The sequence below is a fragment of the Ambystoma mexicanum genome, assembly GCF_040938575.1.
Source record: "Ambystoma mexicanum isolate Mex_15411 chromosome 12 unlocalized genomic scaffold, UKY_AmexF1_1 Mex_chr12_unloc.2, whole genome shotgun sequence".
NCBI lineage: Eukaryota > Metazoa > Chordata > Amphibia > Caudata > Ambystomatidae > Ambystoma > Ambystoma mexicanum.
Window position 1 is genome coordinate 1113179 of NW_027182323.1, and position 10720 is coordinate 1123898.

General features: G+C 47.2%; 3 non-coding genes across 3 annotated transcripts; 1 reads left to right on the forward strand and 2 right to left on the reverse strand.

Moving 5' to 3' along the window:
• The first annotated feature begins 2248 nt into the window (after positions 1-2248).
• Positions 2249-2321, forward strand: TRNAV-CAC (transfer RNA valine (anticodon CAC)). The gene has a single exon. It is a non-coding gene; the product is annotated as a tRNA-Val (tRNA).
• Positions 2322-2617: 296 nt separating this feature from the next.
• On the reverse strand, positions 2618-2689 carry TRNAQ-UUG (transfer RNA glutamine (anticodon UUG)). Its single transcript has one exon. It is a non-coding gene; the product is annotated as a tRNA-Gln (tRNA).
• Positions 2690-7233: 4544 nt separating this feature from the next.
• TRNAA-UGC (transfer RNA alanine (anticodon UGC)) lies at positions 7234-7305 on the reverse strand. The gene has a single exon. It is a non-coding gene; the product is annotated as a tRNA-Ala (tRNA).
• Positions 7306-10720: the final 3415 nt, after the last annotated feature.

Consider the following 10720-nt stretch of genomic DNA (forward strand, 5'->3'; position numbering starts at 1 on the left):
GGATTTCAGGCACCGGTAATGGTAAGGTGAGTTTGCTGGTAGCCGGCCGGTGGCTCAGGCGGGTTACCGGCCAACTCATAATGAGGCCCAATGTCTTTTGGACTGACATACTCCTGCCCGTATTGGAAGTGAAAGAGCTTGAGGGACTGGTTAATCTTCTTTATGGCCAAAGCTGTCTGAACTGGTCAGGGTGCGGAGTAACAGCTCTCCTCTAGCCCTACACCAGCTTAGGTTTCCTAGGAGTCAGCCGTTAGTAAAACTCTATGTATGGAGCCACTGGTGATGATGGTTGACCAGCTGGGATTCTTCATGAAGCAGTGTGTGCAAGATGCCCATATTTATCTAATGGTGTCAACCGAGGAGAGCATCCGGCAGCTCAAACAACCCTCCCAGAACATTAGAGACTGGAAGAGGACAAACGCAGCCCTTCCAAGACTCAGTTCTTGTTCTATCCCTTAGCTCTGCCTGGGAGAGTTCACTTTACATATTGTTTCTGCGCCAATATATTCTACAGTTAAGTCCTGGGCTTCTTTGTGTTCCCAGACTGTCCCTTGCAAAGCATGTTGTATTCACTATCTAATCTGATGAACAAAATCTACAGCTACTGAAATGTATGTCACCTCTTTGCCTAAAGATGGTTTTAGGACAGTAGTTCAGGGACTGGTGTGATTAAGAGTGGACTGTATGAATTATCTTCTGTATTTCCACGCAAAGTCAAATCTGGCACCCCTAAGGCGGTCTAACATACTGAAGCCCTGCTTGTATATGCATTAAGGATGTTAGGTCAAATTTCTCCTGGTCACTGCGTCACAATGGGGGGCAAGCAACATGATAAATAAAGCTCTATATTGTTTTAAAAACTTTACAACTGTTCAGCCCAGTGTTTCTGTCTATTTGGATTAATTCATATTATATGTAATCAGGTCATCTAGAAGAAAAACGTTGATTCTCTATTAAAAACAAACATTAAAAAGTGGATCCTTTCCTTTTCTAAGGGGGCTTGTGCAGTGTGGAACGCATCTGAACCTGTGCTGTGCACTGTTACCGTGCACTCTGAATTCTCGTCCACCATGTTTTAAAAGACTTTTTGAGGAGTGCTCCTGCAGCTTGAATTGCAATTGGATGTTTTGGATTTATTAAGAAATTACTGTATTTGTGATTATTTAGTACGTGTATGTTGCAGTTCTCTATTTCTCTGGAAATTGCCCTCTGGTTCCTTTTGGGCGGGAAAAGTGTTCACAATACTAAATAACAATAATAAAGACAATTCCCTTGCATAAGATTGCTCAGGCCTGCTGTGGCCAGCACACAGCCATACTGCCCAGGCACCCTCTTGCAACCAACTCGTTAAAATGCCATTATCGGTCACAGGTTGATACATCTGTAGGGTTGGTCACAATATGCACAACCAGAAATACACTTCACACACGCATGCTCAAGCCCTCTAACGATATTCATTTTCTCTGAGACAAGTGATGACATTCAACCAATGGCGTTCCTGGGCTGCTGAGTTACTGGGGTGCCTTCTGGCTGCTCTGTGGTAATTGCATCGGCAGAGCCCCAAACCAACACATGGCAGAGGACACCTGGGAGACAGTCACACAGCTGTCTATTGAGTCTATGTGATGCTGGAAGCTCAAACAGGATGCATGTCTTTAAAGCACCGCATCCACGTGCTTCTCTCTGTCTTCCTCTGGCACGTGCACTGCTGTGCTATAGCCGCCATCCTGCGCCCCCTGTGTCATACTGGGCCCCCTATGTGTCGTCCTCTTTGGGTGTGTGATTCAAATTCATGTGGCTCTCTGGGCATTGCATTTTCCAGGGAAAACAATATCTCTTCTGTTGCTGATAAATCGTTCAGGTGTGTGGCGCATGGTATGAGGTGCATAGGTGGTGGTAGTGATCTAATACAGGGACACTCACCTGTGCCAGGTGCGGGCACAGGTGGTTGATGCAGCACTGGAGACAGATCCACGTTTACAAAGGATTTTGGATTGATTTGGGGCACTCAAAATGAAACAATACATTCCTTTAAAACTTCAAAAGATGGGGAGTGTCCATGGAGTAAGACATATATATTAACGGGATCTTGGTCGCAAGTTTAATCCAGTGTACAATGATCTGTCTGACTTCACTGGCATGGAAGGAGCCAGCTGGCTTAAATGTTACTGTGTTGATATGCCGTGCTTCAGCACCCCCTTCCATGCGCTATCATAATAATGGGAAAGAAAAGCACACGTACAGTTCCGTTTCCGTAGTGTAGTGGTTATCACGTTCGCCTCACACGCGAAAGGTCCCCGGTTCGAAACCGGGCGGAAACACTTTTAGCGAAAGCCTCTTTAATCCTCACTTTTCATCTTCCATAGTGAAGTCCATATGCACAACGTGATATGAACGAACACTATTTTAAAAACTATTTAGTAGCAAAATTAATACAGATTACATTTTTTATAGTGATAGTATGTAAAGAACACGGAACAAAATAAAGTCAGACGAAACTAAGACCGACTTTCGTTCATGATGTATTCGAATTGTAAATACTAGGAGCGGGAATGAATGAAATAAAGGGAAATAAAATTGAGATTCCGAAAAGCGTCTCATTTCAGTGAAAAATGTGAGGTTCCACCGAGATTTGAACTCGGATCGCTGGATTCAAAGTCCAGAGTGCTAACCATTACACCATGGAACCATACACTTAGTGCCACGGTACCCCTAATTTTTAGCTAAGCACAGGTGCCCTGAAATCTGCAGTACTACGAGATTTATGATAGCCTAATACACCCTTTCCCGATATCAGTAATTCTTAATCATTGGGACTTTGTATTATACTTATGTCTTTGTAAAGAGCTTGTCACGGAGAATGAGTACCTCAGGGAGCACTGAGCAGAGGTTGAAACCCCTTAACATATGCACCTTACCATCTCACCTGCATGGGATTTCATGACTCTTTCTTGCCTTTGGACCAGTCATAGAATACAGGCCTGGAACATTATGTTTATTCCCCATTGCCGTCATGATGCCATTCTGGAAAATGACTTGAAATGGCTGTTGCATTGGGCTCTGTTCAGAAAAGACTCTTGGGTTTTCTCCTCAATTACCATATCTCCAAGTGAGATTAGGCAATTTAGTATCTAGCACAGTCTCTGAACATTTCGAATTTTACAGCTTGTGAAAGATTGATATGATTGTATGAGTGTGGATTATACACAACAGTATGATGTGTTGGCCTTACTACAATGAAATAGGAATAATGTAAGGAATAGTTGAAAAGACTCTTGCTGGGGTGGACTGGGTTGTTGGCTCTTCTGCCGAGTACACCAGGCTGCCCCAGTGCCCACCCATTGGTCTAGCACAAACGCAATCTCACTAGAACCCATTGCTTGGTTCAAAACGGAGTGAAGATCCCAGGCACGTACCCCATATGTTTCAGTAAAGAGCCAGCCTCCCTTTGAACCATGCCTGCTGAGCCTCCTTAAAGCCCCACATCTTGTTCCAGTAGAGATTCAGTATTCTTGGGACACCCCCACCCCCTTGCCCAGCTGCCAAGTTTTCAGTCTATGTATGTGTGACATTTACATATTTGGAATGTACTTAACTGTTGGGGGGCCGCAGGTGGACACACTGCCGGCCTCTCACGTGCTGGGGGAGCCAGCACCTTGGTAGTTTGCCAGGATCACCCGAACTTACTATTGTTGCAGGCCGGGACCATGATGGCCCATGGGGACATGGGCTTGAGGTGCCGGGGGCACTGTGGATGCCGGGAGCATCCTGGGTGGAGGGTGGCCTGGGCGGACCCAGGGCACCATGCTGATGCAGGAGGCCCAGACCAGCGAGACCTGCCGGACCGTGATCACATGGTGTGGGCCTGCAGGCCAGGGCTGGGGACTGGCAGCTGAAAATATTTAACTGTTTCCAAAATCCAGGTCTCACTCCTGCAACCTTCCTGAACCTCCCGCTCAGGACGAATTGTGTATCTCTGGTTTTGGGCTGTGGGGAGTGACATTATCTAATTCTTTTCACCAGCCGGGGCTGGAAACTGCAAACGGGGGCTGCTCTTTTTCCAGCCCTATGTGTCCACCTGCCGTGTTAGGCTAAACACGGGGCTAATTGCTCATGGTCATTTCCTCTGTAAAGAGGATGTTTCTCTGCTCGATCGTTGGTGTGACATCCATCGCTGACAAGACATAAACAAAATGGCCCCCGGGTCTCTGAAGTCACCTGGAAGGTGTGAAGAAGACCTTGCCCTTCCAATCGTGAGTCCCTCTCCCTCGGGACAGCCACCCCTTCCTGTCCTGCTGCCTTTCTCCACCTGGGTTACCTTTGCTTTGTGACCCTTGTGTTTGCCGCCCTGTGAATTGGAGTTGGAGGGGCCTTGGCCCTCCACCATGTTATTGCCTGGTGCCCTCATGCCCCCCTTTCAGGGTGGGTGTGCCATCTCTCTAACATATGACGTCGGGTGCTGCTATGCCCTCATCCCGAGCTTTAACCTGCTGTTGGCCTGGCATTTATCCTCGCCTGAAGCCCATAACAAATTAAGCCCAGGCATAATTATTTACAAAATATTAATATTCAACATGCAAGTCCACACAGACGATCAGTAGCGTACGTGCTTCAACACTTCTGTCCTCCAGCACCCAGCTCATTCTAATGCCATCAGCTCTCTTTTCAACATTGTACTACTTTTGACTGGCCGCAACGGCCAGAAGGGGTTGTCGCCCCTTCGCTGCCCCCATCCTCCTCCTCTTTGCTTCTTCTTTTTTTCTTTTAATAAAACCATGCTCTCTCAATCCGTCGTTAAAATTCAATAATATGTCTGAGCCCACCTGAGATAGGTCAACCCCATCTTTATCGTAGTATCCTGGTACACCCCAATTTATTAGGCCATCCCTAAACATTGAGAAACATGCTCCCCTGCAAAACTTTGTCATGTCCATATTCCATTTTTTCTGGCACTTCTCCACAGCCATGTGTGAATTTGCACCCCTCCATATTTATCTGGGCACGATTCTGGCCATATGAGTCCACAAGCGCCCCCTTCCTCGCTCAATGCCCAGAACGTGGCGCACATTTCCTTAAGCAGCTGCCTTCTTCCCAGCTGTGCCACATCGTTCCCCCCCAGATGGGTTATTATTGTCTCTGGGGGTCACTCTTCACCCAGTAGCGGCTCTCTGACCTCCACCCGGCAATCCATGTGGGACCTTGTCCCAGGAAGCTCTTCTTATTATGCCTCTGAAGATGTTAACACCTCCCATCAGCGTACTGGAACTCTCTACAGGGAGGTCCCCTGCGAAAGAGTGTTTCACCGGCAGCCCTGATATGACAAAGCCACTGTCACATTAGGGTGTCGATCACCAGAGTCATTTTGAAGCATGCAGACATGGATAGTGGGTGCAGTTAGAGTACCACGAGATCAGGCTTAGGTCAAGAGAGGGGTTTTACTGTTTTGGATTCTGTCAGGCCTCCCTACGCATCCTTCCCTCTCCCCACTCTCTGCAGACACAGGCACTCTATATATGACATTGGAAGACAAGGTACACATGTCATAGCAGCCTGGATTGGACACTGACTACATTCTTGTTTTGGGCCAATCTGCTGTAGAATGTTGCCTTTATAAAGGCAGGAAATGTGGTCCTCAGTTGATTCATCTTTGGATTCTCAGAAGAAGGAGAGGAAGGATTCATTGCAAATGTGTTGGGAATGGTTAGTTTATACCAAAGTTCTCTGCCGTAGAGCTGAAGACAGAAGGCTTCAGGGCAGAGGCAAGCTCTACTCTCTAACCCACCCAAGGGCACATTTGGGGTGACCAGCTTGCGCAATCTAGCCAATCATTTTTGAAAAGTCTGCACTGTACCATTTGAGCACTTCGAGCGGACTCAACCTGTCTCAGCGCCCATGATCTCGTGGGACCACCAATTGAAACGGCTTGACACTGACTCGATCCAGAAAGAGCTCCAATAAGCCTGACTCGATGCTGCTGAGCCCCAATCACAATAGACATGCGCATTTGAAGAATCTTTGTCCCCCTTGTCTGCCTCGGCACCTCAGTAACTTTTAAGCCACCTTTCTTAGCCATTTAAAAGACATATCCTTGAACATTGAAATGTGCTGCTAAAATCATTGGCCAGCACCCCTGTCTTCACACTGAATGCCCCTTTATTCCCATAGTGTGTATTCTCTCCGTTTCCTTTAGAGAGGTGGGTCTTTATTGTTTTTAATTTGTTGTATGCACTGTACGTATTTCCTAAAGTTCCTGTTTTTGTAGAACCTTGGTTGGGCATTTATTCATGTTGGTACCACCATACTATTGGTGTTTGTGTGCAAATGTAACAGCTCAAACGCCTCAGAAAGAATTTAGACTGCCCTTTGCCACAGTTACCAAAAGAGGCATAGGGGGTATACCTGTCGGGTGTGTCGGCTTCCCCTTTATGACTGCGCTCATTGCTGGTTTAGTAGCAGTCTGGGGCTGAGTAGGTGTTTTGGACACTACTCACCCCTGTGCTCCTACAGAGCAATAGTCATTTCGTCACCCCGAATGTAAAATTTTCTGTTATGCCCCAGCAAGGTTTGTGCCATACAAAACACAATACATACATGCAATAAAACATGCCTGTGCTATGCTATAAGATCCTTGTGCACTGCCACAGTGAGGCGTTATGTATTGCCGTATGCTGAAATGAATGTACTACTGCTTGCAGACGGCGGCGAATCAAGTGCACAGTTTTACTTTGACTATGTACATGTTAAGAGCGTTGAAACAAAGTTTAAAAAAAACACATCAACGAATAGGTTATGATAATTTACAGCTATTTTTAAAGAAAACATTTAATGAATTCTATTTTTCCCTTTTAAAGAACTCCTTCGAGGCACTTCAGAGAAGTCACGTGGAATGTTTGCCTGCCCAATCCTGCCTGCTGCTGCTGCTTCCCATGATCACTTTGTTCTATGCTATCTATATTTGTCAGTCACCATCTCTCCAGGGGTTTTGTTTACTGTGAACCCCATTCGCGGTATTGCTGAGGCAGCTCCGGCTGTTTGTTGTCTAGACAGGGCCCCAGTCTGGTAATGTGAACTAGTCACAAGAAGGATAGTCTTGAAACGTGAGCGACGGAATATGTTCAATGTAGTGAGATGCGACATAAAATTATAGTCCTCTTTACCAGAAACCCAAAGAGGATGTAACAGTATATCCTTTAAATGTTGGCGTTCATGCGTACCCCAAAAAATATATGCACCTGGAGATGCCGGGGATTGAACCCGGGGCCTCATACATGCAAAGCATGCGCTCTACCACTGAGCTACATCCCCTCACGTAAAACACACCATCGTAATATCTGTGCCGTCCGACCCTCGGCCCAGTAATTCTGCAAATGAAATCTAGTTTGTAGAAAAGGTTCGGCAGTGAAATCGAAAGTGATAATCGATGCAGGACCGAGATTGTTTCTGCTATAGGGACTGCTGGTGGCTGTGCTACATCCCTTTACGATAACGTTCCACTAATGTTAGAGTCGGCACGGAGTTTTTTGTATGTGGGAACTGTTTTCATTCTCTATCTCTGTTCTACTTTGGGATGTTTCCTCTTTCGCCTCGCCACAGAAATCAGAAGGAATGTGTCAGGCTTTCGTTTGCCACCACATTCTCATCACCTGGTATAGAGCGAACTTCCCACAATCTTTCTTCTGTTTTATCTCTGTCCGCAGAATATCGATTTTCAGGGATTACAGCTGGCTTCACTAGCAGGAATATGTGTCACTGGTGTTGTGCCACAGAGGGCCGATCCAATAGCAAAGCACCACCACGTGACTGCTTGGCACCATGTGCTGCTGCTTTTAAACAAGCACTGGCAATGCCAACAGTTTGGACTTTTATCTAGGCCTGGGAAAGGCACTTGCCAGGCACCACCCTAGTGGTATTAACTGGCCACTGATGGTACCAGCAGCAAAATGGTGTGTGTACCTGGGTATCTAATAATAGTGCCGGCAAACGTCTAATACTTAAATCTTAAAACACAAGCCATCACAGTAGGCTTTGTCAATGCATGTTTTTATCAAGACTTCAGTGAAGGACACGCATGGTGCTTGTGAATGTAGACTTGGTTACGACATTTTAATTACACCGGTGGCACTTTACTCCTGCAATTAAGACATTAGCCCTCAGAAGACTGCTTTGAAAAAACACTGGCAGACATTTCGAGTGCAAAGCTAGATGGTAAGTCTTGATTAAAGTTAACTCAAAGAGTTCCCATAATTAGGAGTTTTGGGTCTGGAGGGGCAGGACTGGGTGGGAATGGCCACATGGCCATGGCAGTCAATGGGTGGGCAAATAACTAAACAACACTTACAAGCTTTGGTTCCCTCCTCAGATGCCTTTTTCCCCGATCTGGACTCTAATGCAATAGTTTCAGCATATAGGTGGGTGCCACCTAATAGCCCAAAGTAATAAAGGATCTAGGTGGCAACAGTGTCTGCCTCTCAGTGCTGGCACACTTAGGTGAGTGAGGGGAGGTGGCAGGCCCGTCTAGGGTCTGCCGCTGCCCACATCCTCTTCCTCTCTGTCCCATCCACCAAGTTATCTTTTTTTTATTTATTTTTTTACTTTTATTTATTTAGCTTGGCAGCACAGGAACAGGTGAGCTACATACAGGACAAGTATAATCAGAGCAATGCAGGTAATACAAACATATAAAGCAAATTCAAAACCAGTTTGTGCACATGTGGCAGACATCCAAGGTGGGTGTGGGGGCAGTGAGTGAACAATTCCGGAGGTTGTGCGGGAATAGCAGGGGGAGAGGACTGGAGATGTAGAGTCCGAGGCAGAATCAATGGGAGCCATGTATGAACGAAACCTTGACCAAACATCTCTGGGTCTTTAGTGGGTTGGCTGTTGTATAGCCCACGATTCTTCGGTGTCCGATGCCCATGTGACCGCCCTGAGCCACTGTGCATGGGTGGGTGTGGTAGGCCGAAGCCAGCAGAGTAAAATAGAGCGTACAGCAAGTGGCATGCAAAGTCCAGCCAGGTTTTTGGAATCTCAGCGGAGCTCAGAAAAGTCATGGAAAAGACAACTCATTGGGGATAGGGTAATAGGGTGATCGAGGATAGCTGACATAGTAGCACATACTGCGCTCCAAAATTGAGTGAGACGGGGGCAGGACCAAATCATGTGGATATAGCCAGCGTTGTCGCAGCCACACCTGGGGCACCTTGGGGACAAGTCATTTGAAATGTGGTGTAGTCTGCTCGGGGTGTAGTGGTATCTGTGGTGCACCTTGAATTGGATCAATTTAAAGCGGGAGTTAAAGGATACCTGATGAATACATGCACACATTCGGGCCCATCGTTCATCTGTGATTTCGAGACCAAGGTCATCCCCCCAGGTATGTCTTAACTTGGTAAATGTAGGGGCCGATCTAGCCTGTACCAGGGTGTAGAGTCTGGAAACTTTGCCCCTCATGGGGGTGGGAGAGGTAAGCTCCGTAACTGCAGGTTCATCAGGTGGCAGCACTGGGAAACTGGGGTATTTGTGTTTAAGGATTTTCCGGAGGGGTGACTACTGAAGCCAAGCGGATGGTCTCCGCTTCAAGGACAGTGGAAGATCTGGCCACTCTATGAAGTTACCCTGTTCGAAGAAGTCCCATAGTTGTTCATATCCAGGCTCTGCCCACCGGCGAACGATGGCGGGAGGTACATGTGGGACCTCCGGGAGGAAGTTCCAAAGTGGAAAGTTACCATGAAAGGGGTGGGCGATGCCTAGTAATTACCATGTTTTAGATAGGGCCAGAGAAGTAGAGGCCGCCGGGTCAAGTGAGTCTAATACCCTCGGCATGGGCGTGATAACCAGGGAGCAAATATCACGATCGCTGATCGATAGCTTTTCGAGTCTGACATGAGGTGGGGGGTCCAATGTTTTAAACAAGTGTGAAGTGTATTGGAGTTGGGACACCAGCCAGTACTTAAGGAAGTCAGGAGCACCGAAGCCGCCAACCTCCATCGGGATGGTCAAGGTCTTGAGTTTAAGCCGGACCATGTCTGAGTGCCAAAGAAAGGTATTAAGGGTACGAGTCAGCACCCGGAAGAACCAGCCGCTCGGCCACTGGGGGATATTGGCGAACCTGTACAGAAGCTGGGGTAATACTACCATTTTTAGTATCCCTATCCTGCCGGCAAGTGAGATCGGGAGCCTACTCCAGCGACTTTTGTCGTAAGGCTAGTGAGGTATTTTTGGTAGTTCTCTTCAAAAACCTGTTCGAATCGGCGAGACACTACTATGCCCAGGTAGGTAAAGCTTGACTGGGCCCATGTGAATCGCTGGGTATCAGGAGGGGGGCGTGTGCAGGCAGTGAGCGGCAAAAGGGTAGATTTAGAGCAATTTACTTTGAGGCCAGAAACTTGTCCAAAAAGGATATCTTCCAATATCGGAGCCAAATTGGTGTCGGGGGAACGGATGAAGAGAAGGGCATCATCAGCATACAGGGATACTATGTCCGCGAAAGGTTCCATCTCTATGGCAAAGACCAGAGGAGAGAAGGGACAGCCCTGCCTAGTGCCCCTAGTTATTTGGAAAAGGGGGGAGCATCGGTCCTCAGTACGAACCCTGGCCACTGGGTTGGAGTACAGCAGCCCGACCCAGGAAAGGAAGCGGGGCAGAATTTGCATTTTTTAAGAACCCGCCAGAGATTCTCCCACGAGACAGAATCGAAGGCTTTTTGCATATCGAGTGCCAC